We start from the raw sequence: 25,250 nt of genomic DNA on the forward strand, positions 1-25,250 counted from the left end.
TTGCCCTACCTGCAAAAACATCATCCAGAGAAGGGTCAGGGGAGAGCTTTTTCGTCTCTGGCTCTGAAAAGTGATGAAAACTACTTTTGTTTAGCTCAGCTGATTCCTCCCAAACTGACCTACAGGACATACCCCAATGTATTCCTGAACTGTTTGGAACATGTTAAACTGATATTGCCTGTCACTCCAGTGCAACTGTTAAGTTACTAAGAATAAGAGAAGAGAATTGAAGGTGTTCTTTGCCAAAACTGGATCATCTGGATTTGTAAACCACAGCCTCACTGTAACAGTATGTACAGTAGTCTAAAGGAAAGCTTACTGAAATGCTATCTAGATACACTGTTCACCTCAATAGCATATCCAATCCATTTAAAGGTTTGCGCATCGGTTGTTACAATGTATTAAAGACAGGTATAAGGGAACAGAGGTGGATAGGGGGGCATATTTCATGATAAAACATTCAAATTTTTTGCTCGGCAAATAACAACAACGTCAAATTACCTTATTTTCCATTGGTGGCAGGCACTGGTTCCTATAGTTACTACAGTAGATCTCCCATGGAAGCATCAGGATATCTCTTTCTGCTGTCAGAGTTGTTTGGGATGTGTTGTTACCTCATCTAACCAGTTGAGTCCATTGATACCACACCCATTCAAAGTATATAGCTGTGAATGCAGAGGACTTACCACATCAACTTTCTCTGAAAATTGACAAAACAACAGAAAATTAATGATAGTGAGTAGGCTCAAAAACCCCTTGATGCACATATGCAGGAGCAGAAATGCATACCTTTGTGGATTATTTGCTAAATAAGACTCAAATCATTCTCAGTGCAAGGTATTAGCACTCAGCAGCTACTCCACTTAGGATACAGACCCCTACAGCATTGTGCTCATGCATTGAAACTGAGTTGTTGTCCTAAGTTAAACACATGAATGTTAGTTCTTTCATGAATTTGAATCCATTTCAGATATGTGCTGATCAAATTGGTTTTGTTTTAAGCTTTGAACACCCTCCCCCCAGTTTTGCAAGTTTCTTGGTATTTGAAAATCTTACTCCCTAAAAATAACCCAAATTACCTCAAAATGATACCAATACTCTCTGGGACCTGACCTGTCAGAGCTTAGAGGCTCAGAGCAAAGCAAACAGCATCCAAAGTCAATGAATGTATACTTAAGCCTACACTACAGTTAGCTTATTGACGAATGCGTCAGTTTAGGGTATGAAAGAACTTGACACGGAAGGCATTTTGTGGTCTAAATCTGCTCCAGTGTACGTTGCGTAGGCACAAAACAATAAATACTTTGAGATCATTTCATTTTGAGGAACTACACATATAAAATCGCATACAGTTGAGTGATTCGAACTTTTCGTTGATAGACATCATTAATCAAATCATTAAGTGCATCAATTATGAGCCCACCATGCTACTACTGGGCAGGATGATAACGTTTGTCTCATTTAAGAAGTTTGCCCAAGCTAAAAAGTTAATATTTTATTGTTCATCTTGTTAGAGTTTCCTTTAAAGACCTACTATATTGGCTCCAATTTTAATATGCTCTTTCTCTTTGTGAATGTAAATGCAAAACTCCACAATGGTTGTAGAATGGCATCTTTAGCATCAACTGCTTCTCGTGTAAATAACTTGGTTTTACCTCATTAGCTATGTGGCCTTAAGAAAGTAGGCAGGCTTAGAAAAAACAATAAATGTTGTTTCTTGGCTGAATAGGAACTTAATTCAATGAGTGATTGAGCACAAAGTACTTGCAGTGTTAAGCATCTTGCATTTGGGGCCAATAAAAATGTTTTAATAGTTGCAGTACGATTTTGAGCATGAATTACATCAACATTAGGCTGTATGTTCCCCAAATCTCTTGATTATCTCAAAAAGACTTGAGTTAACCACTCAATAGTGGCGGTCATCATCGCCAAGCGATGTAATTGATGATGGATCCTGGATATAAGTCTTAAGTTGGAGTTTAGAGAGGGAATGGTTTCAGGGTTCTTTATTTTTCCTCAAGATCTCCATCGTCTAGTTCATCATCAGTCAGGATTTGTCCGTGTGTTTTGTTACAGTTCCTTCATTCACACTTGCAAGATCAGTACATGGAGTTTTTTGTAGACAGGTGCAAGTTTTAGAATCACTGCAATTGTTCTGTCCCTTTTTGCAGGTGTTGGAGCAGTTGACCAGCCCCATGATACAATCTGGTGCAGGAGGAAGATCCATCCAGTTGACTAGTAGTGCCTCATCTTCAGTTTGCCATCCATGTCTAACTTGGAGAGAGTATATTAGGAGTCTGATACAAAGCTGAAAAGAACAATTTCATATAAAATATGAAAATTTTTGTTTGCTGGAAAATGCAGTACCGTAGACCGTGTACTGCAGATTGCAAATTGTCAAAACAGTTACCAAAAGTAAATCAAAAGCAATAGAACCATGTAAACTGGAGATGTTTAAATCATTCCCAAATGTGAACCATTTTGTGAACACAAGTTACTTCAAATGCCAGTGTCCACACTGTGAGAATTTTCACTTACAGTAACCACATCCCGCACAACTTTCCTAACACCGAATACCTAGGCCAGTGCCAGTATACTACACATGCTATGAAAGTGACCCTTACAATTCTGGTTTTCAGCAGAAATTTGATACTGGAGTTCGCACTTCCAACTGTAAAGATGGGTGCTTATCACTCTTTTGCACACAAACTGCATGGCCATGCAACACCACTGTTTATTACGCTTGGACAACTTCAGAGTTGGCTTCTTTGCAGAGTGCTTAAATTTTATGTTACTGTTCCAAAGAAAGATAATCTTCTTAGACAGATAAGACTCATAGCCAAGAAATCAGAGACAGTTGGTTTGTTGACTCAAATGATTATCATTGGATGCAAGGCTGCATAATTTGTGTCAATTTATGTAAGGGGCATTTGATGTCATGTCTGCCTAATTTTGTGCAAGGCCCAGTTTCTTGCGCCCTATTGCATTCCCAGTGTACCATTTGCAAGTAACAAACACATTAGCTTGGAGTGCTTCCTTTTTAAAACTTGTTTGTAACAATTAATGATAACAATTATTTAGCGTACGAGGCTGGCCTATGTCGTATGATTATATTTTGAAGTTGATTAACCAGACAACCACTTGCCTAACATCATAATATGCTATTCATAAGTAGTAGGTAAAAACATCGTGAACTCTTGGCAACAAATAGGTTGCTTCTATACTGTTGCTCACCGCTCAATGAGTGCCTTTTTACGATGAAATCAAGAAATCTCTACCATGTGCTAAGACAGTGAACTTGCGAATTTGCTATTCGGCTCGAGTTGAAATGCACATGTAACATTTCAAGGCGTTTTCATCTCCCGTAGGAGCTGAGTTGCTGGTAAATGCTGCGAACGTCATGTCAGTTCATAAGGGGTTACAGCTTTGCACGTTGCATTTAATGATACTAAAATATATACCGATATCCGACAGTGAAACACTTAGTTTCACACTAGCCCATGCATTAGCCTCGCGAAAAATTGACGGTAGTAAAAAACAAACAAGCTCTTCATCACCCATGTGAACAAACAGTTTTTAAATTTTTACCCCCGATGTGCGTCCCGAAGTTAAACAAAAATGGAGCACTGATTGCTGCCTCCCCACATTTATCCCCATATTCAGATTTACCACCAGATTAATCCCCACTTTCAGATTTATCAAAATATATGAATAACTAGATCCAGTTTATTTTAGGATTTCCACGAGGTTTTGCGTTTATGCGATATGTGTTGGATTTCTTTTCACAGAAATCACATAGTCGTATTCAGTCAGATCCCTGTGTGTTTTGTGAACCAAAGCCTTATTTTTTTTAAGACCGCCCATCATATTTACTGGTCCAGGTGGAACAAGCAAGCAAATTACGTTCATGACGGCCCTCGACAATTCCAAACCAATGAATGTTTTTGATCCTCTTCATAGAAGACTTCAAGAAGAAAGCACGACTTCAAGTAGAAGTACTTATATATAATATGTAGATGCGGCAATTTATCTTTATGTTATTGTTTTCCATGGTCCTATCAACACCAACAAGTTGGAAAAGATCCTTCTTGATGAAGACCACCTAGTCCGCGAGTTTCTGGATAGAGCGATCCTCCCTAGAAGTGGTAGGATGAGGCTGCCGTTGGCTGGAACTAACAGACACCCCTCTTCCTTCATTCCAAAATGCATGAAACGACACAACCTACTTCTTAGACGTTAATGCTTGCCCTGTTGGTATTTTCGTTATTATTTTCGTCCTCTCCTCACAGTGCAATGTATTGTTTCGGATTTTTGATCTTTCCTCCTGTTGTATATGTACACATGTTATATATACTTCTTTTATACGAGCATTCAATTACCCTTTGTGGGGTTTAATAAAGTTTATCTTATCTTATCTTATCTTATTTAATTTACCACATACTTGTTATCGCTTCTCGGCCTTTTGGCTAAGATCATGTGTAGTATCTGTCCCTTTCGAAGGGAATGGTGATGCACACCCGACGATGATCACACAGTCACAGTCCCGAGGCATGCAAGGGGACTGGGTTTGAGAGCGGATCAGTCGTTTGGTTGTTTGGTTTTCGTGCCAAGGTTCTTTCGTGGGCGACTTTTTCTTAAAAAGTATAACATACTTTTTATCTTCCGCAGTGACCATAATGGACATACTTTCGATTACTCTACTCAGCCGACACAGCCTCTGTATATTTAGCGGCGAAGTCTTCCATTCGCGCTTAAAGGTTGCAATTCGGGAAAAATGACCGTGTTTCGTTACAGAATTAACTGATTGCGAAAGAGATCAAATTACAGGAGTTGCGAGAACAGTCTCAGATTAATCAAACTGTAAATGATGGCTAAACTAAAACGTAGACGTGTCATCTTTCATGCGTCGTTCAGTACTTGAGAAAGTTGATTTATTTTAAGTGGCGACTTTTGTAGAACACTGTTAGTTCACTCTGGATTCTTCACAATACGCATAAATCTTTCGCCTTTTACTAAAGATTTCCGTGTGAAGGATCAATATGAGATTATCTCAATTTTTCTCGCCCTCTGAAAAGGGGGAAACCATATCACACTTAAAAGAACGTAGAAAGTAGGAAAACTGGTAAAGTTGCATCCAACCTTTCGTATAGTGTTCATATTTTCCGTCATTTCCTTATTGATGATAATTACTTCTTTGCTTTTCATCGTTGATAGCATCATTGTAGCGCGGTTTTGCACATTTTACACGACTGTGCATCGTTTTTCCGGAAGTACTGTGCGCGCATTCGCGATGATCAGCGTCATGTGCTCATAAATATGTAATTATCGCAGCCAATCAGATTGTTGCAGAGTTTTTCTGCTGACAAATGTGGCTTAAATGTTGCAATTCGGGAAAATTGACCGTGTTTCGTTACAGAATTAACTGATTGCGAAAAGAGAACAAATTACAGGAGTCGCGAGAACAGTCTCAGATTAATCAAACTGTAAATGATGGCTAAACTAAAACGTAGACGTGTCACCTTTCATGCGTCGTTCAGTACTTAAGAAAGTTAATTTATTTTAAGTGGCGACTTTTGTAGAACACTGTTAGTTCACTCTGGATTCTTCACAATACGCATAAATCTTTCGCCTTTTACTAAAGATTTCCGTGTGAAGGATCAATATGAGATTATCTCAATTTTCTCGCCCTCTGAAAAGGGGGAAACCATATCACACTTAAAAGAACGTAGAAAGTAGGAAAACTGGTAAAGTTGCATCCAACCTTTCGTATAGTGTTCATATTTCCGTCATTTCCTTATTGATGATAATTACTTCTTTGCTTTTCATCGTTGATATCATCATTGTAGCTCGGTTTTGCACATTTAACACGAGTGTGCATCGATTTTCCGGAAGTACGTGTGCGCGCATTCGCGATGATCAGCGTCATGTGCTCATGAATATGTAATTATCATATCCAATCAGATTGTTGCAGAGTTTTTCTGCTGACAAATGTGGCTTAAATGTTGCAATTCGGGAAAATTCAGCGTGTTTCGTTACAGAATTAACTGATTGCGAAAAGGGAACAAATTACAGGAGTTGCGAGAACAGTCTCAGATTAATCAAACTGTAAATGATGGCTAAACTAAAACGTAGACGTGTCATCTTTCATGCGTCGTTCAGTACTTGAGAAAGTTAATTTATTTTTGGTGGCCACTTTTGTAGACCACTGTTACCGCACTCTGGATTCTTCACAATACGCATAAATCTTTCGCCTTTTACTAAAGATTTCCGTGTGAAGGATCAATATGAGATTATCTCAATTTTTCTCGCCCTCTGAAAAGGGGGAAACCATATCACACTTAAAAGAACGTAGAAAGTAGGAAAACTGGTAAAGTTGCATCCAAGCTTTCGTATAGTGTTCATATTTCCGTCATTTCCTTATTGATGATAATTACTTCTTTGCTTTTCATCGTTGATAGCATCATTGTAGCGCGGTTTTGCACATTTTACACGACTGTTCATCGTTTTTCCGGAAGTACTGTGCTCGCATTCGCGATGATCAGCGTCATGTGCTCATAAATATGTAATTATCATATCCAATCAGATTGTTGCAGAGTTTTTCTGCTGACAAATGTGGCTTAAATGTTGCAATTCGGGAAAATTCAGCGTGTTTCGTTACAGAATTAACTGATTGCGAAAAGGGAACAAATTACAGGAGTTGCGAGAACAGTCTCAGATTAATCAAACTGTAAATGATGGCTAAACTAAAACGTAGACGTGTCATCTTTCATGCGTCGTTCAGTACTTGAGAAAGTTAATTTATTTTTGGTGGCCACTTTTGTAGACCACTGTTAGTTCACTCTGGATTCTTCACAATACGCATAAATCTTTCGCCTTTTACTAAAGATTTCCGTGTGAAGGATCAATATGAGATTATCTCAATTTTTCTCGCCCTCTGAAAAGGGGGAAACCATATCACACTTAAAAGAACGTAGAAAGTAGGAAAACTGGTAAAGTTGCATCCAAGCTTTCGTATAGTGTTCATATTTCCGTCATTTCCTTATTGATGATAATTACTTCTTTGCTTTTCATCGTTGATAGCATCATTGTAGCGCGGTTTTGCACATTTTACACGACTGTTCATCGTTTTTCCGGAAGTACTGTGCTCGCATTCGCGATGATCAGCGTCATGTGCTCATAAATATGTAATTATCGCAGCCAATCAGATTGCTGCAGAGTTTTTCTGCTGACAAATGTGGCTTAAATGTTGCAATTCGGGAAAATTCAGCGTGTTTCGTTACAGAATTAACTGGTTGCGAAAAGGGAACAAATTACAGGAGTCGCGAGAACAGTCTCAGATTAATCAAACTGTAAATGATGGCTAAACTAAAACGTAGACGTGTCATCTTTCATGCGTCGTTCAGTACTTGAGAAAGTTAATTTATTTTAAGTGGCCACTTTTGTAGACCACTGTTAGTTCACTCTGGATTCTTCACAATACGCATAAATCTTTCGCCTTTTACTAAAGATTTCCGTGTGAAGGATCAATATGAGATTATCTCAATTTTTCTCGCCCTCTGAAAAGGGGGAAACCATATCACACTTAAAAGAACGTAGGAAGTAGGAAAACTGTTTAAGTTGTATTCAACCTTTGGTATAGTGTTCATATTTTCCGTCATTTCCTTATTGATGATAATTACTTCTTTGCTTTTCATCGTTGATAACATCATTGTAGCGCGGTTTTGCACATTTTACACGACTGTGCATCGTTTTTCCGGAAGTACTGTGCTCGCATTCGCGATGATCAGCGTCATGTGCTCATAAATATGTAATTATCGCAGCCAATCAGATTGCTGCAGAGTTTTTCTGCTGACAAATGTGGCTTAAATGTTGCAATTCGGGAAAATTCAGCGTGTTTCGTTACAGAATTAACTGGTTGCGAAAAGGGAACAAATTACAGGAGTCGCGAGAACAGTCTCAGATTAATCAAACTGTAAATGATGGCTAAACTAAAACGTAGACGTGTCATCTTTCATGCGTCGTTCAGTACTTGAGAAAGTTTATTTATTTTAAGTGGCCACTTTTGTAGACCACTGTTAGTTCACTCTGGATTCTTCACAATACGCATAAATCCTTCGCCTTTTACTAAATATTTCCGTGTGAAGGATCAATATGAGATTATCTCAATTTTTCTCGCCCTCTGAAAAGGGGGAAACCATATCACACTTAAAAGAACGTAGGAAGTAGGAAAACTGTTTAAGTTGTATTCAACCTTTGGTATAGTGATCATATTTTCCGTCATTTCCTTATTGATGATAATTACTTCTTTGCTTTTCATCGTTGATAGCATCATTGTAGCGCGGTTTTGCACATTTTACACGACTGTGCATCGTTTTTCCGGAAGTACTGTGCTCGCATTCGCGATGATCAGCGTCATGTGCTCATAAATATGTAATTATCGCAGCCAATCAGATTGCTGCAGAGTTTTTCTGCTGACAAATGTGGCTTAAATGTTGCAATTCGGGAAAATTCAGCGTGTTTCGTTACAGAATTAACTGGTTGCGAAAAGGGAACAAATTACAGGAGTCGCGAGAACAGTCTCAGATTAATCAAACTGTAAATGATGGCTAAACTAAAACGTAGACGTGTCATCTTTCATGCGTCGTTCAGTACTTGAGAAAGTTTATTTATTTTAAGTGGCCACTTTTGTAGACCACTGTTAGTTCACTCTGGATTCTTCACAATACGCATAAATCTTTCGCCTTTTACTAAAGATTTCCGTGTGAAGGATCAGTATGAGATTATCTCAATTTTTCTCGCCCTCTGAAAAGGGGGAAACCATATCACACTTAAAAGAACGTAGGAAGTAGGAAAACTGTTTAAGGGTTGTTGTTATCGCAGCCATCGTCGTTCATTGTTATCGTTGTTCGTCGTTCAGTTATCGTTGTTTACTAAAGATTTCCGTGTGAAGGATCAATATGAGATTATCTCAATTTTTCTCGCCCTCTGAAAAGGGGGAAACCATATCACACTTAAAAGAACGTAGGAAGTAGGAAAACTGGTAAAGTTGTATCCAAGCTTTGGTATAGTGTTCATATTTCCCGTCATTTCCTTATTGATGATAATTACTTCTTTGCTTTTCATCGTTGATATCATCATTGTAGCTCGGTTTTGCACATTTAACACGAGTGTGCATCGATTTTCCGGAAGTACGTGTGCGCGCATTCGCGATGATCAGCGTCATGTGCTCATGAATATGTAATTATCATATCCAATCAGATTGTTGCAGAGTTTTTCTGCTGACAAATGTGGCTTAAATGTTGCAATTCGGGAAAATTCAGCGTGTTTCGTTACAGAATTAACTGATTGCGAAAAGGGAACAAATTACAGGAGTTGCGAGAACAGTCTCAGATTAATCAAACTGTAAATGATGGCTAAACTAAAACGTAGACGTGTCATCTTTCATGCGTCGTTCAGTACTTGAGAAAGTTAATTTATTTTTGGTGGCCACTTTTGTAGACCACTGTTACCGCACTCTGGATTCTTCACAATACGCATAAATCTTTCGCCTTTTACTAAAGATTTCCGTGTGAAGGATCAATATGAAATAATCTCAATTTTTCTCGCCCTCTGAAAAGGGGGAAACCATATCACACTTAAAAGAACGTAGGAAGTAGGAAAACTGTTTAAGTTGTATCCAAGCTTTGGTTATAGTGTTCATATTTCCCGAAATTTCTTTATTGATGATAATTACTTCTTGCTTTTCATCGTTGATATCATCATTGTAGCTCGGTTTTGCACATTTTACACGAGTGTGCATCGTTTTTCCGGAAAAACGTGTGCGCGCATTCGCGATGATCACCGTCATGTGAAAATGAATATGTAATTATCACATCCAATCAGATTGTTGCAGAGTTTTTCTGCTGACAAATGTGGCTTAAATGTTGCAATTCGGGAAAATTCAGCGTGTTTCGTTACAGAATTAACTGGTTGCGAAAAGGGAACAAATTACAGGAGTTGCGAGAACAGTCTCAGATTAATCAAACTGTAAATGATGGCTAAACTAAAACGTAGACGTGTCACCTTTCATGCGTCGTTCAGTACTTAAGAAAGTTAATTTATTTTAAGTGGCGACTTTTGTAGAACACTGTTAGTTCACTCTGGATTCTTCACAATACGCATAAATCTTTCGCCTTTTACTAAAGATTTCCGTGTGAAGGATCAATATGAGATTATCTCAATTTTTCTCGCCCTCTGAAAAGGGGGAAACCATATCACACTTAAAAGAACGTAGAAAGTAGGAAAACTTGTAAAGTTGTATCCAAGCTTTGGTATAGTGTTCATATTTCCCGTCATTTCCTTATTGATGATAATTACTTCTTTGCTTTTCATCGTTGATATCATCATTGTAGCTCGGTTTTGCACATTTAACACGAGTGTGCATCGATTTTCCGGAAGTACGTGTGCGCGCATTCGCGATGATCAGCGTCATGTGCTCATGAATATGTAATTATCATATCCAATCAGATTGTTGCAGAGTTTTTCTGCTGACAAATGTGGCTTAAATGTTGCAATTCGGGAAAATTCAGCGTGTTTCGTTACAGAATTAACTGATTGCGAAAAGGGAACAAATTACAGGAGTCGCGAGAACAGTCTCAGATTAATCAAACTGTAAATGATGGCTAAACTAAAACGTAGACGTGTCATCTTTCATGCGTCGTTCAGTACTTGAGAAAGTTAATTTATTTTTGGTGGCCACTTTTGTAGATTTTACCGCTCTGGATTCTTCACAATACGCATAAATCTTTCGCCTTTTACTAAAGATTTCCGTGTGAAGGATCAATATGAGATTATCTCAATTTTTCTCGCCCTCTGAAAAGGGGGAAACCATATCACACTTAAAAGAACGTAGAAAGTAGGAAAACTGGTAAAGTTGCATCCAAGCTTTCGTATAGTGTTCATATTTCCGTCATTTCCTTATTGATGATAATTACTTCTTTGCTTTTCATCGTTGATAGCATCATTGTAGCGCGGTTTTGCACATTTTACACGACTGTGCATCGTTTTTCCGGAAGTACTGTGCTCGCATTCGCGATGATCAGCGTCATGTGCTCATAAATATGTAATTATCGCAGCCAATCAGATTGCTGCAGAGTTTTTCTGCTGACAAATGTGGCTTAAATGTTGCAATTCGGGAAAATTCAGCGTGTTTCGTTACAGAATTAACTGGTTGCGAAAAGGGAACAAATTACAGGAGTCGCGAGAACAGTCTCAGATTAATCAAACTGTAAATGATGGCTAAACTAAAACGTAGACGTGTCATCTTTCATGCGTCGTTCAGTACTTGAGAAAGTTAATTTATTTTAAGTGGCCACTTTTGTAGACCACTGTTAGTTCACTCTGGATTCTTCACAATACGCATAAATCTTTCGCCTTTTACTAAAGATTTCCGTGTGAAGGATCAATATGAGATTATCTCAATTTTTCTCGCCCTCTGAAAAGGGGGAAACCATATCACACTTAAAAGAACGTAGGAAGTAGGAAAACTGTTTAAGTTGTATTCAACCTTTGGTATAGTGTTCATATTTTCCGTCATTTCCTTATTGATGATAATTACTTCTTTGCTTTTCATCGTTGATAACATCATTGTAGCGCGGTTTTGCACATTTTACACGACTGTGCATCGTTTTTCCGGAAGTACTGTGCTCGCATTCGCGATGATCAGCGTCATGTGCTCATAAATATGTAATTATCGCAGCCAATCAGATTGCTGCAGAGTTTTTCTGCTGACAAATGTGGCTTAAATGTTGCAATTCAGGAAAATTCAGCGTGTTTCGTTACAGAATTAACTGGTTGCGAAAAGGGAACAAATTACAGGAGTCGCGAGAACAGTCTCAGATTAATCAAACTGTAAATGATGGCTAAACTAAAACGTAGACGTGTCATCTTTCATGCGTCGTTCAGTACTTGAGAAAGTTTATTTATTTTAAGTGGCCACTTTTGTAGACCACTGTTAGTTCACTCTGGATTCTTCACAATACGCCTAAATCTTTCGCCTTTTACTAAAGATTTCCGTGTGAAGGATCAATATGAGATTATCTCAATTTTTCTCGCCCTCTGAAAAGGGGGAAACTATATCACACTTAAAAGAACGTAGGAAGTAGGAAAACTGTTTAAGTTGTATTCAACCTTTGGTATAGTGTTCATATTTTCCGTCATTTCCTTATTGATGATAATTACTTCTTTGCATTTCATCGTTGATAGCATCATTGTAGCTCGGTTTTGCACATTTTACACGAGTGCGCATCGTTTTTCCGGAAATACGTGTGCGCGCATTCGCGATGATCAGCGTCAAGTGCTCATAAATATGTAATTATCGCAGCCAATCAGAATGTTGCAGAGTTTTTCTGCTGACAAATGTGGCTTAAATGTTGCAATTCGGGAAAATTGACCGTGTTTCGTTACAGAATTAACTGATTGCGAAAAGAGAACAAATTACAGGAGTTGCGAGAACAGTCTCAGATTAATCAAACTGTAAATGATGGCTAAACTAAAACGTAGACGTGTCATCTTTCATGCGTCGTTCAGTACTTAAGAAAGTTAATTTATTTTAAGTGGCGACTTTTGTAGAACACTGTTAGTTCACTCTGGATTCTTCACAATACGCATAAATCTTTCGCCTTTTACTAAAGATTTCCGTGTGAATGATCAATATGAGATTATCTCAATTTTTCTCGCCCTCTGAAAAGGGGGAAACCATATCACACTTAAAAGAACGTAGGAAGTAGGAAAACTGGTAAAGTTGTATCCAAGCTTTGGTATAGTGTTCATATTTCCCGTCATTTCCTTATTGATGATAATTACTTCTTTGCTTTTCATCGTTGATATCATCATTGTAGCTCGGTTTTGCACATTTAACACGAGTGTGCATCGATTTTCCGGAAGTACGTGTGCGCGCATTCGCGATGATCAGCGTCATGTGCTCATGAATATGTAATTATCATATCCAATCAGATTGTTGCAGAGTTTTTCTGCTGACAAATGTGGCTTAAATGTTGCAATTCGGGAAAATTCAGCGTGTTTCGTTACAGAATTAACTGATTGCGAAAAGGGAACAAATTACAGGAGTTGCGAGAACAGTCTCAGATTAATCAAACTGTAAATGATGGCTAAACTAAAACGTAGACGTGTCATCTTTCATGCGTCGTTCAGTACTTGAGAAAGTTAATTTATTTTTGGTGGCCACTTTTGTAGACCACTGTTACCGCACTCTGGATTCTTCACAATACGCATAAATCTTTCGCCTTTTACTAAAGATTTCCGTGTGAAGGATCAATATGAAATAATCTCAATTTTTCTCGCCCTCTGAAAAGGGGGAAACCATATCACACTTAAAAGAACGTAGGAAGTAGGAAAACTGTTTAAGTTGTATCCAAGCTTTGGTTATAGTGTTCATATTTCCCGAAATTTCTTTATTGATGATAATTACTTCTTGCTTTTCATCGTTGATATCATCATTGTAGCTCGGTTTTGCACATTTTACACGACTGTGCATCGTTTTTCCGGAAAAACGTGTGCGCGCATTCGCGATGATCACCGTCATGTGAAAATGAATATGTAATTATCACATCCAATCAGATTGTTGCAGAGTTTTTCTGCTGACAAATGTGGCTTAAATGTTGCAATTCGGGAAAATTGAGCGTGTTTCGTTACAGAATTAACTGGTTGCGAAAAGGGAACAAATTACAGGAGTTGCGAGAACAGTCTCAGATTAATCAAACTGTAAATGATGGCTAAACTAAAACGTAGACGTGTCATCTTTCATGCGTCGTTCAGTACTTGAGAAAGTTAATTTATTTTTGGTGGCCACTTTTGTAGAACACTGTTAGTTCACTCTGGATTCTTTACAATACGCATAAATCTTTCGCCTTTTACTAAAGATTTCCGTGTGACGGATCAATATGAGACTATCTCAATTATTCCGCCCTCTGAAAAGGGGGAAGCCATATCACACTTAAAAGAATGTTGGAAGTAGGAAAACTGTTTAAGTTGTATTCAACCTTTGGTATAGTGTTCATATTTCCCGTCATTTCCTTATTGATGATAATTACTTCTTTGCTTTTCATCGTTGATAGCATCATTGTAGCTCGGTTTTGCACATTTAACACGAGTGTGCATCGATTTTAAGGAAGTACTTGTGCGCGCATTCGCGATGATCAGCGTCATGTGCTCATGAATATGTAATTATCGCAGCCAATCAGATTGTTGCAGAGTTCTTCTGCTGACAAATGTGGCTGAAAGGTTGCAATTCGGGAAAATTCAGCGTGTTTCGTTACAGACTTAACTGATTGCGAAAAGGGAACAAATTACAGGAGTTGCGAGAACAGTCTCAGATTAATCAAACTGTAAATGATGGCTAAATTGAAACGTAGACGTGTCATCTTTCATGCGTCGTTCAGTACTTGAGAAAGTTTATTTATTTTAAGTGGGGACTTTTGTAGACCACTGTTACCGCACTCTGGATTCTTTACAATACGCATAAATCTTTCGCCTTTTACTAAAGATTTCCGTGTGAAGGATCAATATGAGATTATCTCAATTTTTCTCGCCCTCTGAAAAGGGGGAAACCATATCACACTTAAAAGAACGTAGGAAGTAGGAAAACTGGTAAAGTTGTATCCAAGCTTTGGTATAGTGTTCATATTTCCCGTCATTTCTTTATTGATGATAATTACTTCTTTCTTTTCATCGTTGATATCATCATTGTAGCTCGGTTTTGCACATTTTATACGAGTGTGCATCGTTTTTCCGGAAATACGTGTGCGCGCATTCGCGATGATCAGCGTCATGTGCTCATAAATATGTAATTATCGCAGCCAATCAGATTGTTGCAGAGTTTTTCTGCTGACAAATGTGGCTTAAATGTTGCAATTCGGGAAAATTCAGCGTGTTTCGTTACAGAATTAACTGGTTGCGAAAAGAGAACAAATTACAGGAGTCGCGAGAACAGTCTCAGATTAATCAAACTGTAAATGATGGCTAAACTAAAACGTAGACGTGTCATCTTTCATGCGTCGTTCAGTACTTGAGAAAGTTTATTTATTTTAAGTGGGGACTTTTGTAGACCACTGTTAGTTCACTCTGGATTCTTCACAATACGCATAAATCTTTCGCCTTTTACTAAAGATTTCCGTGTGAAGGATCAATATGAGATTATCTCAATTTTTCTCGCCCTCTGAAAAGGGGGAAACCATATCACACTTAAAAGAACGTAGGAAGTAGGAAAACTGTTTAAGTTGTATTCAACCTTTGGTATAGTGATCATATTTTCCGTCATTTCTTAATTGATGATAATTACTTCTTTGCTTTTCATCGTTGATAGCATCCTTGTAGCTCGGTTTTGCACATTTTACACGAGTGTGCATCGTTTTTCCGGAAAAACGTGTGCGCGCATTCGCGATGATCAGCGTCATGTGAAAATGAATATGTAATTATCATATCCAATCAGATTGTTGCAGAGTTTTTCTGCTGACAAATGTGGCTTAAAGGTTGCAATTCGGGAAAATTGACCGTGTTTCGTTACAGAATTAACTGATTGCGAAAAGAGAACAAATTACAGGAGTTGCGAGAACAGTCTCAGATTAATCAAACTGTAAATGATGGCTAAACTAAAACGTTGACGTGTCATCTTTCATGCGTCGTTCACTACTTGAGAAAGTTGATTTATTTTTGGTGGCCACTTTTGTAGACCACTGTTACCGCACTCTGGATTCTTCACAATACGCATAAATCTTTCGCCTTTTACTAAAGATTTCCGTGTGAAGGATCAATATGAGATAATCTCAATTTTTCTCGCCCTCTGAAAAGGGGGAAACCATATCACACTTAAAAGAACGTAGGAAGTAGGAAAACTGTTTAAGTTGTATCCAAGCTTTGGTATAGTGTTCATATTTCTCGTCATTTCTTTATTGATGATAATTACTTCTTGCTTTTCATCGTTGATATCATCATTGTAGCTCGGTTTTGCACATTTTATACGAGTGTGCATCGTTTTTCCGGAAAAACGTGTGCGCGCATTCGCGATGATCAGCGTCATGTGAAAATGAATATGTAATTATCACATCCAATCAGATTGTTGCAGAGTTTTTCTGCTGACAAATGTGGCTTAAATGTTGCAATTCGGGAAAATTCAGCGTGTTTCGTTACAGAATTAACTGGTTGCGAAAAGAGAACAAATTACAGGAGTCGCGAGAACAGTCTCAGATTAATCAAACTGTAAATGATGGCTAAACTAAAACGTAGACGTGTCATCTTTCATGCGTCGTTCAGTACTTGAGAAAGTTGATTTATTTTAAGTGGCGACTTTTGTAGACCACTGTTAGTTCACTCTGGATTCTTCACAATACGCATAAATCTTTCGCCTTTTACTAAAGATTTCCGTGTGAAGGATCAATATGAGATTATCTCAATTTTTCTCGCCCTCTGAAAAGGGGGAAACCATATCACACTTAAAAGAACGTAGGAAGTAGGAAAACTGTTAAAGTTGTATCCAAGCTTTGGTTATAGTGTTCATATTTCCCGAAATTTCTTTATTGATGATAATTACTTCTTGCTTTTCATGGTTGATATCATCATTGTAGCTCGGTTTTGCACATTTTACACGAGTGTGCATCGTTTTTCCGGAAAAACGTGTGCGCGCATTCGCGATGATCAGCGTCATGTGAAAATGAATATGTAATTATCACATCCAATCAGATTGTTGCAGAGTTTTTCTGCTGACAAATGTGGCTTAAATGTTGCAATTCGGGAAAATTGAGCGTGTTTCGTTACAGACTTAACTGATTGCGAAAAGGGAACAAATTACAGGAGTTGCGAGAACAGTCTCAGATTAATCAAACTGTAAATGATGGCTAAACTAAAACGTAGACGTGTCATCTTTCATGCGTCGTTCAGTACTTGAGAAAGTTTATTTATTTTTGGTGGCCACTTTTGTAGACCACAGTTAGTTCACTCTGGATTCTTCACAATACGCATAAATCTTTCGCCTTTTACTAAAGATTTCCGTGTGAAGGATCAATATGAGATTATCTCAATTTTTCTCGCCCTCTGAAAAGGGGGAAACCATATCACACTTAAAAGAACGTAGGAAGTAGGAAAACTGTTTAAGTTGTATTCAACCTTTGGTATAGTGTTCATATTTTCCGTCATTTCTTAATTGATGATAATTACTTCTTTGCTTTTCATTGTTGATAGCATCATTGTAGCTCGGTTTTGCACATTTTACACGAGTGCGCATCGTTTTTCCGGAAATACGTGTGCGCGCATTCGCGATGATCAGCGTCAAGTGCTCATAAATATGTAATTATCGCAGCCAATCAGATTGTTGCAGAGTTTTTCTGCTGACAAATGTGGCTTAAATGTTGCAATTCGGGAAAATTGACCGTGTTTCGTTACAGAATTAACTGATTGCGAAAAGAGAACAAATTACAGGAGTTGCGAGAACAGTCTCAGATTAATCAAACTGTAAATGATGGCTAAACTAAAACGTAGACGTGTCATCTTTCATGCGTTGTTCAGTACTTAAGAAAGTTAATTTATTTTAAGTGGCGACTTTTGTAGAACACTGTTAGTTCACTCTGGATTCTTCACAATACGCATAAATCTTTCGCCTTTTACTAAAGATTTCCGTGTGAAGGATCAATATGAGATTATCTCAATTATTCCGCCCTCTGAAAAGGGGGAAGCCATATCACACTTAAAAGAATGTTGGAAGTAGGAAAACTGTTTAAGTTGTATCCAAGCTTTGGTATAGTGTTCATATTTCCCGTCATTTCCTTATTGATGATAATTACTTCTTTGCTTTTCATCGTTGATAGCATCATTGTAGCTCGGTTTTGCACATTTAACACGAGTGTGCATCGATTTTAAGGAAGTACGTGTGCGCGCATTCGCGATGATCAGCGTCATGTGCTCATGAATATGTAATTATCGCAGCCAATCAGATTGTTGCAGAGTTCTTCTGCTGACAAATGTGGCTGAAAGGTTGCAATTCGGTAAAATTGACCGTGTTTCGTTACAGAATTAACTGATTGCGAAAAGGGAACAAATTACAGGAGTTGCGAGAACAGTCTCAGATTAATCAAACTGTAAATGATGGCTAAATTGAAACGTAGACGTGTCATCTTTCATGCGTCGTTCACTACTTGAGAAAGTTGATTTATTTTTGGTGGGGACTTTTGTAGACCACTGTTACCGCACTCTGGATTCTTTACAATACGCATAAATCTTTCGCCTTTTACTAAAGATTTCCGTGTGAAGGATCAATATGAGATTATCTCAATTTTTCTCGCCCTCTGAAAAGGGGGAAACCATATCACACTTAAAAGAACGTAGGAAGTAGGAAAACTGGTAAAGTTGTATCCAAGCTTTGGTATAGTGTTCATATTTCCCGTCATTTCTTTATTGATGATAATTACTTCTTTCTTTTCATCGTTGATATCATCATTGTAGCTCGGTTTTGCACATTTTATACGAGTGTGCATCGTTTTTCCGGAAATACGTGTGCGCGCATTCGCGATGATCAGCGTCATGTGCTCATAAATATGTAATTATCGCAGCCAATCAGATTGTTGCAGAGTTTTTCTGCTGACAAATGTGGCTTAAATGTTGCAATTCGGGAAAATTCAGCGTGTTTCGTTACAGAATTAACTGGTTGCGAAAAGAGAACAAATTACAGGAGTCGCGAGAACAGTCTCAGATTAATCAAACTGTAAATGATGGCTAAACTAAAACGTAGACGTGTCATCTTTCATGCGTCGTTCAGTACTTGAGAAAGTTTATTTATTTTAAGTGGGGACTTTTGTAGACCACTGTTAGTTCACTCTGGATTCTTCACAATACGCAAAAATCTTTCGCCTTTTACTAAAGATTTCCGTGTGAAGGATCAATATGAGATTATCTCAATTTTTCTCGCCCTCTGAAAAGGGGGAAACCATATCACACTTAAAAGAACGTAGGAAGTAGGAAAACTGTTTAAGTTGTATTCAACCTTTGGTATAGTGATCATATTTTCCGTCATTTCTTAATTGATGATAATTACTTCTTTGCTTTTCATCGTTGATATCATCATTGTAGCTCGGTTTTGCACATTTTACACGAGTGCGCATCGTTTTTCCGGAAAAACGTGTGCGCGCATTCGCGATGATCAGCGTCATGTGCTCATGAATATGTAAATATCATATCCAATCAGATTGTTGCAGAGTTTTTCTGCTGACAAATGTGGCTTAAAGGTTGCAATTCGGGAAAATTGACCGTGTTTCGTTACAGAATTAACTGATTGCGAAAAGAAAACAAATTACAGGAGTTGCGAGAACAGTCTCAGATTAATCAAACTGTAAATGATGGCTAAACTAAAACGTTGACGTGTCATCTTTCATGCGTCGTTCACTACTTGAGAAAGTTGATTTATTTTTGGTGGCCACTTTTGTAGACCACTGTTACCGCACTCTGGATTCTTCACAATACGCATAAATCTTTCGCCTTTTACTAAAGATTTCCGTGTGAAGGATCAATATGAGATAATCTCAATTTTTCTCGCCCTCTGAAAAGGGGGAAACCATATCACACTTAAAAGAACGTAGGAAGTAGGAAAACTGTTTAAGTTGTATCCAAGCTTTGGTATAGTGTTCATATTTCTCGTCATTTCTTTATTGATGATAATTACTTCTTGCTTTTCATCGTTGATATCATCATTGTAGCTCGGTTTTGCACATTTTATACGAGTGTGCATCGTTTTTCCGGAAAAACGTGTGCGCGCATTCGCGATGATCAGCGTCATGTGAAAATGAATATGTAATTATCACATCCAATCAGATTGTTGCAGAGTTTTTCTGCTGACAAATGTGGCTTAAATGTTGCAATTCGGGAAAATTGAGCGTGTTTCGTTACAGAATTAACTGGTTGCGAAAAGAGAACAAATTACAGGAGTCGCGAGAACAGTCTCAGATTAATCAAACTGTAAATGATGGCTAAACTAAAACGTAGACGTGTCATCTTTCATGCGTCGTTCAGTACTTGAGAAAGTTGATTTATTTTAAGTGGCGACTTTTGTAGACCACTGTTAGTTCACTCTGGATTCTTCACAATACGCATAAATCTTTCGTCTTTTACTAAAGATTTCCGTGTGAAGGATCAATATGAGATTATCTCAGTTTTTCTCGCCCTCTGAAAAGGGGGAAACCATATCACACTTAAAAGAACGTAGGAAGTAGGAAAACTGTTAAAGTTGTATCCAAGCTTTGGTTATAGTGTTCATATTTCCCGAAATTTCTTTATTGATGATAATTACTTCTTGCTTTTCATCGTTGATATCATCATTGTAGCTCGGTTTTGCACATTTTACACGAGTGTGCATCGTTTTTCCGGAAATACGTGTGCGCGCATTCGCGATGATCAGCGTCATATGCTCATGAATATGTAATTATCATATCCAATCAGATTGTTGCAGAGTTTTTCTGCTGACAAATGTGGCTTAAAGGTTGCAATTCGGGAAAATTCAGCGTGTTTCGTTACAGAATTAACTGATTGCGAAAAGAGAACAAATTACAGGAGTCGCGAGAACAGTCTCAGATTAATCAAACTGTAAATGATGGCTAAACTGAAACGTTGACGTGTCATCTTTCATGCGTCGTTCAGTACTTGAGAAAGTTTATTTATTTTTGGTGGCCACTTTTGTAGAACACTGTTAGTTCACTCTGGATTCTTCACAATACGCATAAATCTTTCGCCTTTTACTAAAGATTTCCGTGTGAAGGAAGAATATAAGATTATCTCAATTTTTCTCGCCCTCTGAAAAGGGGGAAACCATATCACACTTAAAAGAACGTAGGAAGTAGGAAAACTGTTTAAGTTGTATCCAAGCTTTGGTATAGTGTTCATATTTCCCGTCATTTCTTTATTGATGATAATTACTTCTTGCTTTTCATCGTTGATATCATCATTGTAGCTCGGTTTTGCACATTTTATACGAGTGTGCATCGTTTTTCCGGAAATACTTGTGCGCGCATTCGCGATGATCAGCGTCATGTGCTCATAAATATGTAATTATCGCAGCCAATCAGATTGTTGCAGAGTTTTTCTGCTGACAAATGTGGCTTAAATGTTGCAATTCGGGAAAATTGAGCGTGTTTCGTTACAGAATTAACTGGTTGCGAAAAGAGAACAAATTACAGGAGTCGCGAGAACAGTCTCAGATTAATCAAACTGTAAATGATGGCTAAACTAAAACGTAGACGTGTCATCTTTCATGCGTCGTTCAGTACTTGAGAAAGTTTATTTATTTTTGGTGGCCACTTTTGTAGAACACTGTTAGTTCACTCTGGATTCTTCACAATACGCATAAATCTTTCGCCTTTTACTAAAGATTTCCGTGTGAAGGATCAATATGAGATTATCTCAATTTTTCTCGCCCTCTGAAAAGGGGGAAACCATATCACACTTAAAAGAACGTAGGAAGTAGGAAAACTGTTTAAGTTGTATTCAACCTTTGGTATAGTGATCATATTTTCCGACATTTCTTAATTGATGATAATTACTTCTTTGCTTTTCATCGTTGATATCATCATTGTAGCTCGGTTTTGCACATTTTACACGAGTGCGCATCGTTTTTCCGGAAATACGTGTGCGCGCATTCGCGATGATCAGCGTCATATGCTCATGAATATGTAATTATCATATCCAATCAGATTGTTGCAGAGTTTTTCTGCTGACAAATGTGGCTTAAAGGTTGCAATTCGGGAAAATTCAGCGTGTTTCGTTACAGAATTAACTGATTGCGAAAAGAGAACAAAATTACAGGAGTTGCGAGAACAGTCTCAGATTAATCAAACTGTAAATGATGGCTAAACTAAAACGTTGACGTGTCATCTTTCATGCGTCGTTCACTACTTGAGAAAGTTAATTTATTTTTGGTGGCCACTTTTGTAGACCACTGTTACCGCACTCTGGATTCTTCACAATACGCATAAATCTTTCGCCTTTTACTAAAGATTTCCGTGTGAAGGATCAATATGAGATAATCTCAATTTTTCTCGCCCTCTGAAAAGGGGGAAACCATATCACACTTAAAAGAACGTAGGAAGTAGGGAAACTGGTAAAGTTGTATCCAAGCTTTGGTATAGTGTTCATATTTCCCGTCATTTCTTTATTGATGATAATTACTTCTTGCTTTTCATCGTTGATATCATCATTGTAGCTCGGTTTTGCACATTTTATACGAGTGTGCATCGTTTTTCCGGAAATACTTGTGCGCGCATTCGCGATGATCAGCGTCATGTGCTCATAAATATGTAATTATCGCAGCCAATCAGATTGTTGCAGAGTTTTTCTGCTGACAAATGTGGCTTAAATGTTGCAATTCGGGAAAATTCAGCGTGTTTCGTTACAGAATTAACTGGTTGCGAAAAGAGAACAAATTACAGGAGTCGCGAGAACAGTCTCAGATTAATCAAACTGTAAATGATGGCTAAACTAAAACGTAGACGTGTCATCTTTCATGCGTCGTTCAGTACTTGAGAAAGTTGATTTATTTTAAGTGGGGACTTTTGTAGACCCCATTATTTCACTCTGGATTCTTCACAATACGCATAAATCTTTCGCCTTTTACTAAAGATTTCCGTGTGAAGGATCAATATGAGATTATCTCAATTTTTCTCGCCCTCTGAAAAGGGGGAAACCATATCACACTTAAAAGAACGCAGGAAGTAGGAAAACTGTTTAAGTTGTATTCAACCTTTGGTATAGTGATCATATTTTCCGACATTTCTTAATTGATGATAATTACTTCTTTGCTTTTCATCGTTGATAGCATCATTGTAGCTCGGTTTTGCACATTTTACACGAGTGCGCATCGTTCTTCCGGAAATACGTGTGCGCGCATTCGCGATGATCAGCGTCATATGCTCATGAATATGTAATTATCATATCCAATCAGATTGTTGCAGAGTTTTTCTGCTGACAAATGTGGCTTAAAGGTTGCAATTCGGGTAAATTGACCGTGTTTCGTTACAGAATTAACTGATTTCGAAAAGTGAACAAATTACAGGAGTCGCGAGAACAGTCTCAGATTAATCAAACTGTAAATGATGGCAAAACTGAAACGTAGACGTGTCATCTTTCATGCGTCGTTCAGTACTTGAGAAAGTTGATTTATTTTTTTGTGGCCACTTTTGTAGACCACTGTTACCGCACTCTGGATTCTTCACAATACGCATAAGTCTTTCGCCTTTTACTAAAGATTTCCGTGTGAAGGATCAATATGAGATTATCTCAATTTTTTCGCCCTCTGAAAAGGGGGAAACCATATCACACTTAGAAGAACGTAGGAAGTAGGAAAACTGTTTAAGTTGTATCCAAGCTTTGGTATAGTGTTCATATTTCCCGTCATTTCTTTATTGATGATAATTACTTCTTGCTTTTCATCGTTGATATCATCATTGTAGCTCGGTTTTGCACATTTTATACGAGTGTGCATCGTTTTTCCGGAAAAACGTGTGCGCGCATTCGCGATGATCAGCGTCATGTGAAAATGAATATGTAATTATCACATCCAATCAGATTGTTGCAGAGTTTTTCAGCTGACAAATGTGGCTGAATGGCTGCAATTCGGGTAAATTGACCGTGTTTCGTTACAGAATTAACTGATTTCGAAAAGTGAACAAATTACAGGAGTCGCGAGAACAGTCTCAGATTAATCAAACTGTAAATGATGGCAAAACTGAAACGTAGACGTGTCATCTTTCATGCGTCGTTCAGTACTTGAGAAAGTTTATTTATTTTTTTGTGGCCACTTTTGTAGACCACTGTTACCGCACTCTGGATTCTTCACAATACGCATAAATCTTTCGCCTTTTACTAAAGATTTCCGTGTGAAGGATCAATATGAGATTATCTCAATTTTTTCGCCCTCTGAAAAGGGGGAAACCATATCACACTTAGAAGAACGTAGGAAGTATGAAAACTGTTTAAGTTGTATCCAAGCTTTGGTATAGTGTTCATATTTCCCGTCATTTCTTTATTGATGATAATTACTTCTTTGCTTTTCATCGTTTATATCATCATTGAAGCTCGGTTTTGCACATTTTACACGAGTGTGCATCGTTTTTCCGGAAATACGTGTGCGCGCATTCGCGATGATCAGCGTCATGTGAAAATGAATATGTTATTAACACAGCCAATCAGATTGCTGCAGAGTCTTTCTGCTGACAAATGTGGCTTAAAGGTTGCAATTCGGGAAAATTGACCGTGTTTCGTTACAGAATTAACTGATTTCGAAAAGAGAACAAATTACAGGAGTTGCGAGAACAGTCTCAAATTAATCAAACTGTAAATGATGGCTAAACTAAAACGTAGACGTGTCATCTTTCATGCGTCGTTCAGTACTTGAGAAAGTTGATTTATTTTTTTGTGGCCACTTTTGTAGACCACTGTTACCGCACTCTGGATTCTTCACAATACGCATAAATCTTTCGCCTTTTACTAAAGATTTCCGTGTGAAGGATCAATATGAGATTATCTCAATTTTTTCGCCCTCTGAAAAGGGGGAAACCATATCACACTTAGAAGAACGTAGGAAGTAGGAAAACTGTTTAAGTTGTATCCAAGCTTTGGTATAGTGTTCATATTTCCCGTCATTTCTTTATTGATGATAATTACTTCTTTGCTTTTCATCGTTTATATCATCATTGAAGCTCGGTTTTGCACATTTTACACGAGTGTGCATCGTTTTTCCGGAAATACGTGTGCGCGCATTCGCGATGATCAGCGTCATGTGAAAATGAATATGTTATTAACACAGCCAATCAGATTGCTGCAGAGTCTTTCTGCTGACAAATGTGGCTTAAAGGTTGCAATTCGGGAAAATTGACCGTGTTTCGTTACAGAATTAACTGATTTCGAAAAGAGAACAAATTACAGGAGTTGCGAGAACAGTCTCAAATTAATCAAACTGTAAATGATGGCTAAACTAAAACGTAGACGTGTCATCTTTCATGCGTCGTTCAGTACTTGAGAAAGTTGATTTATTTTTAGTGGTCACTTTTGTAGACCACTATTACCGCACTCTGGATTCTTCACAATACGCATAAATCTTTCGCCTTTTACTAAAGATTTCCGTGTGAAGGATCAATATGAGATTATCTCAATTTTTCTCGCCCTTTGAAAAGGGGGAAACCATATCACACTTAAAAGAACGTAGGAAGTAGGACAACTGTTAA

The 25,250-nt window shown here is 37.9% G+C and overlaps 33 non-coding genes and 1 pseudogene across 33 annotated transcripts; all 34 read left to right on the plus strand.

Annotated features, from left to right (window-relative positions):
* The first annotated feature begins 4,446 nt into the window (after positions 1–4,446).
* LOC139976567 (U2 spliceosomal RNA) lies at positions 4,447–4,544 on the plus strand (annotated as a pseudogene).
* Positions 4,545–4,968: 424 nt separating this feature from the next.
* Positions 4,969–5,080, plus strand: LOC139976592 (U5 spliceosomal RNA). Its single transcript, XR_011796224.1, has one exon. It is a non-coding gene; the product is annotated as a U5 spliceosomal RNA (small nuclear RNA).
* Positions 5,081–5,591: 511 nt separating this feature from the next.
* Positions 5,592–5,702, plus strand: LOC139976540 (U5 spliceosomal RNA). The gene has a single exon (XR_011796207.1). It is a non-coding gene; the product is annotated as a U5 spliceosomal RNA (small nuclear RNA).
* Positions 5,703–6,213: 511 nt separating this feature from the next.
* Positions 6,214–6,325, plus strand: LOC139976525 (U5 spliceosomal RNA). The gene has a single exon (XR_011796194.1). It is a non-coding gene; the product is annotated as a U5 spliceosomal RNA (small nuclear RNA).
* A 510-nt stretch (positions 6,326–6,835) lies between these two features.
* LOC139976593 (U5 spliceosomal RNA) lies at positions 6,836–6,947 on the plus strand. Its single transcript, XR_011796226.1, has one exon. It is a non-coding gene; the product is annotated as a U5 spliceosomal RNA (small nuclear RNA).
* A 510-nt stretch (positions 6,948–7,457) lies between these two features.
* Positions 7,458–7,569, plus strand: LOC139976594 (U5 spliceosomal RNA). Its single transcript, XR_011796227.1, has one exon. It is a non-coding gene; the product is annotated as a U5 spliceosomal RNA (small nuclear RNA).
* Positions 7,570–8,080: 511 nt separating this feature from the next.
* LOC139976554 (U5 spliceosomal RNA) lies at positions 8,081–8,192 on the plus strand. Its single transcript, XR_011796219.1, has one exon. It is a non-coding gene; the product is annotated as a U5 spliceosomal RNA (small nuclear RNA).
* A 511-nt stretch (positions 8,193–8,703) lies between these two features.
* On the plus strand, positions 8,704–8,815 carry LOC139976527 (U5 spliceosomal RNA). Its single transcript, XR_011796196.1, has one exon. It is a non-coding gene; the product is annotated as a U5 spliceosomal RNA (small nuclear RNA).
* A 697-nt stretch (positions 8,816–9,512) lies between these two features.
* On the plus strand, positions 9,513–9,622 carry LOC139976544 (U5 spliceosomal RNA). The gene has a single exon (XR_011796211.1). It is a non-coding gene; the product is annotated as a U5 spliceosomal RNA (small nuclear RNA).
* A 512-nt stretch (positions 9,623–10,134) lies between these two features.
* LOC139976595 (U5 spliceosomal RNA) lies at positions 10,135–10,246 on the plus strand. Its single transcript, XR_011796228.1, has one exon. It is a non-coding gene; the product is annotated as a U5 spliceosomal RNA (small nuclear RNA).
* Positions 10,247–10,752: 506 nt separating this feature from the next.
* Positions 10,753–10,864, plus strand: LOC139976526 (U5 spliceosomal RNA). The gene has a single exon (XR_011796195.1). It is a non-coding gene; the product is annotated as a U5 spliceosomal RNA (small nuclear RNA).
* Positions 10,865–11,374: 510 nt separating this feature from the next.
* On the plus strand, positions 11,375–11,486 carry LOC139976597 (U5 spliceosomal RNA). Its single transcript, XR_011796229.1, has one exon. It is a non-coding gene; the product is annotated as a U5 spliceosomal RNA (small nuclear RNA).
* Positions 11,487–11,997: 511 nt separating this feature from the next.
* On the plus strand, positions 11,998–12,109 carry LOC139976538 (U5 spliceosomal RNA). The gene has a single exon (XR_011796206.1). It is a non-coding gene; the product is annotated as a U5 spliceosomal RNA (small nuclear RNA).
* Positions 12,110–12,621: 512 nt separating this feature from the next.
* On the plus strand, positions 12,622–12,733 carry LOC139976546 (U5 spliceosomal RNA). The gene has a single exon (XR_011796213.1). It is a non-coding gene; the product is annotated as a U5 spliceosomal RNA (small nuclear RNA).
* Positions 12,734–13,247: 514 nt separating this feature from the next.
* On the plus strand, positions 13,248–13,357 carry LOC139976545 (U5 spliceosomal RNA). Its single transcript, XR_011796212.1, has one exon. It is a non-coding gene; the product is annotated as a U5 spliceosomal RNA (small nuclear RNA).
* Positions 13,358–13,869: 512 nt separating this feature from the next.
* Positions 13,870–13,980, plus strand: LOC139976552 (U5 spliceosomal RNA). The gene has a single exon (XR_011796217.1). It is a non-coding gene; the product is annotated as a U5 spliceosomal RNA (small nuclear RNA).
* Positions 13,981–14,492: 512 nt separating this feature from the next.
* LOC139976536 (U5 spliceosomal RNA) lies at positions 14,493–14,604 on the plus strand. Its single transcript, XR_011796204.1, has one exon. It is a non-coding gene; the product is annotated as a U5 spliceosomal RNA (small nuclear RNA).
* Positions 14,605–15,115: 511 nt separating this feature from the next.
* LOC139976598 (U5 spliceosomal RNA) lies at positions 15,116–15,227 on the plus strand. Its single transcript, XR_011796231.1, has one exon. It is a non-coding gene; the product is annotated as a U5 spliceosomal RNA (small nuclear RNA).
* A 512-nt stretch (positions 15,228–15,739) lies between these two features.
* Positions 15,740–15,851, plus strand: LOC139976530 (U5 spliceosomal RNA). The gene has a single exon (XR_011796198.1). It is a non-coding gene; the product is annotated as a U5 spliceosomal RNA (small nuclear RNA).
* Positions 15,852–16,362: 511 nt separating this feature from the next.
* Positions 16,363–16,474, plus strand: LOC139976599 (U5 spliceosomal RNA). The gene has a single exon (XR_011796232.1). It is a non-coding gene; the product is annotated as a U5 spliceosomal RNA (small nuclear RNA).
* Positions 16,475–16,986: 512 nt separating this feature from the next.
* LOC139976600 (U5 spliceosomal RNA) lies at positions 16,987–17,098 on the plus strand. Its single transcript, XR_011796233.1, has one exon. It is a non-coding gene; the product is annotated as a U5 spliceosomal RNA (small nuclear RNA).
* Positions 17,099–17,610: 512 nt separating this feature from the next.
* On the plus strand, positions 17,611–17,721 carry LOC139976548 (U5 spliceosomal RNA). Its single transcript, XR_011796214.1, has one exon. It is a non-coding gene; the product is annotated as a U5 spliceosomal RNA (small nuclear RNA).
* Positions 17,722–18,233: 512 nt separating this feature from the next.
* LOC139976537 (U5 spliceosomal RNA) lies at positions 18,234–18,345 on the plus strand. The gene has a single exon (XR_011796205.1). It is a non-coding gene; the product is annotated as a U5 spliceosomal RNA (small nuclear RNA).
* Positions 18,346–18,856: 511 nt separating this feature from the next.
* On the plus strand, positions 18,857–18,968 carry LOC139976529 (U5 spliceosomal RNA). Its single transcript, XR_011796197.1, has one exon. It is a non-coding gene; the product is annotated as a U5 spliceosomal RNA (small nuclear RNA).
* Positions 18,969–19,480: 512 nt separating this feature from the next.
* LOC139976531 (U5 spliceosomal RNA) lies at positions 19,481–19,592 on the plus strand. Its single transcript, XR_011796199.1, has one exon. It is a non-coding gene; the product is annotated as a U5 spliceosomal RNA (small nuclear RNA).
* A 511-nt stretch (positions 19,593–20,103) lies between these two features.
* On the plus strand, positions 20,104–20,215 carry LOC139976549 (U5 spliceosomal RNA). Its single transcript, XR_011796215.1, has one exon. It is a non-coding gene; the product is annotated as a U5 spliceosomal RNA (small nuclear RNA).
* A 514-nt stretch (positions 20,216–20,729) lies between these two features.
* LOC139976550 (U5 spliceosomal RNA) lies at positions 20,730–20,839 on the plus strand. Its single transcript, XR_011796216.1, has one exon. It is a non-coding gene; the product is annotated as a U5 spliceosomal RNA (small nuclear RNA).
* Positions 20,840–21,350: 511 nt separating this feature from the next.
* LOC139976601 (U5 spliceosomal RNA) lies at positions 21,351–21,462 on the plus strand. The gene has a single exon (XR_011796234.1). It is a non-coding gene; the product is annotated as a U5 spliceosomal RNA (small nuclear RNA).
* Positions 21,463–21,975: 513 nt separating this feature from the next.
* Positions 21,976–22,087, plus strand: LOC139976532 (U5 spliceosomal RNA). Its single transcript, XR_011796200.1, has one exon. It is a non-coding gene; the product is annotated as a U5 spliceosomal RNA (small nuclear RNA).
* A 510-nt stretch (positions 22,088–22,597) lies between these two features.
* Positions 22,598–22,709, plus strand: LOC139976523 (U5 spliceosomal RNA). Its single transcript, XR_011796192.1, has one exon. It is a non-coding gene; the product is annotated as a U5 spliceosomal RNA (small nuclear RNA).
* Positions 22,710–23,222: 513 nt separating this feature from the next.
* On the plus strand, positions 23,223–23,333 carry LOC139976543 (U5 spliceosomal RNA). Its single transcript, XR_011796210.1, has one exon. It is a non-coding gene; the product is annotated as a U5 spliceosomal RNA (small nuclear RNA).
* A 512-nt stretch (positions 23,334–23,845) lies between these two features.
* LOC139976533 (U5 spliceosomal RNA) lies at positions 23,846–23,956 on the plus strand. The gene has a single exon (XR_011796201.1). It is a non-coding gene; the product is annotated as a U5 spliceosomal RNA (small nuclear RNA).
* A 513-nt stretch (positions 23,957–24,469) lies between these two features.
* Positions 24,470–24,580, plus strand: LOC139976534 (U5 spliceosomal RNA). The gene has a single exon (XR_011796202.1). It is a non-coding gene; the product is annotated as a U5 spliceosomal RNA (small nuclear RNA).
* Positions 24,581–25,092: 512 nt separating this feature from the next.
* On the plus strand, positions 25,093–25,202 carry LOC139976524 (U5 spliceosomal RNA). The gene has a single exon (XR_011796193.1). It is a non-coding gene; the product is annotated as a U5 spliceosomal RNA (small nuclear RNA).
* The last annotated feature ends 48 nt before the right edge of the window (positions 25,203–25,250 follow it).

This window comes from Apostichopus japonicus, chromosome 11 (genome assembly GCF_037975245.1).
Source record: "Apostichopus japonicus isolate 1M-3 chromosome 11, ASM3797524v1, whole genome shotgun sequence".
Lineage (NCBI taxonomy): Eukaryota > Metazoa > Echinodermata > Holothuroidea > Aspidochirotida > Stichopodidae > Apostichopus > Apostichopus japonicus.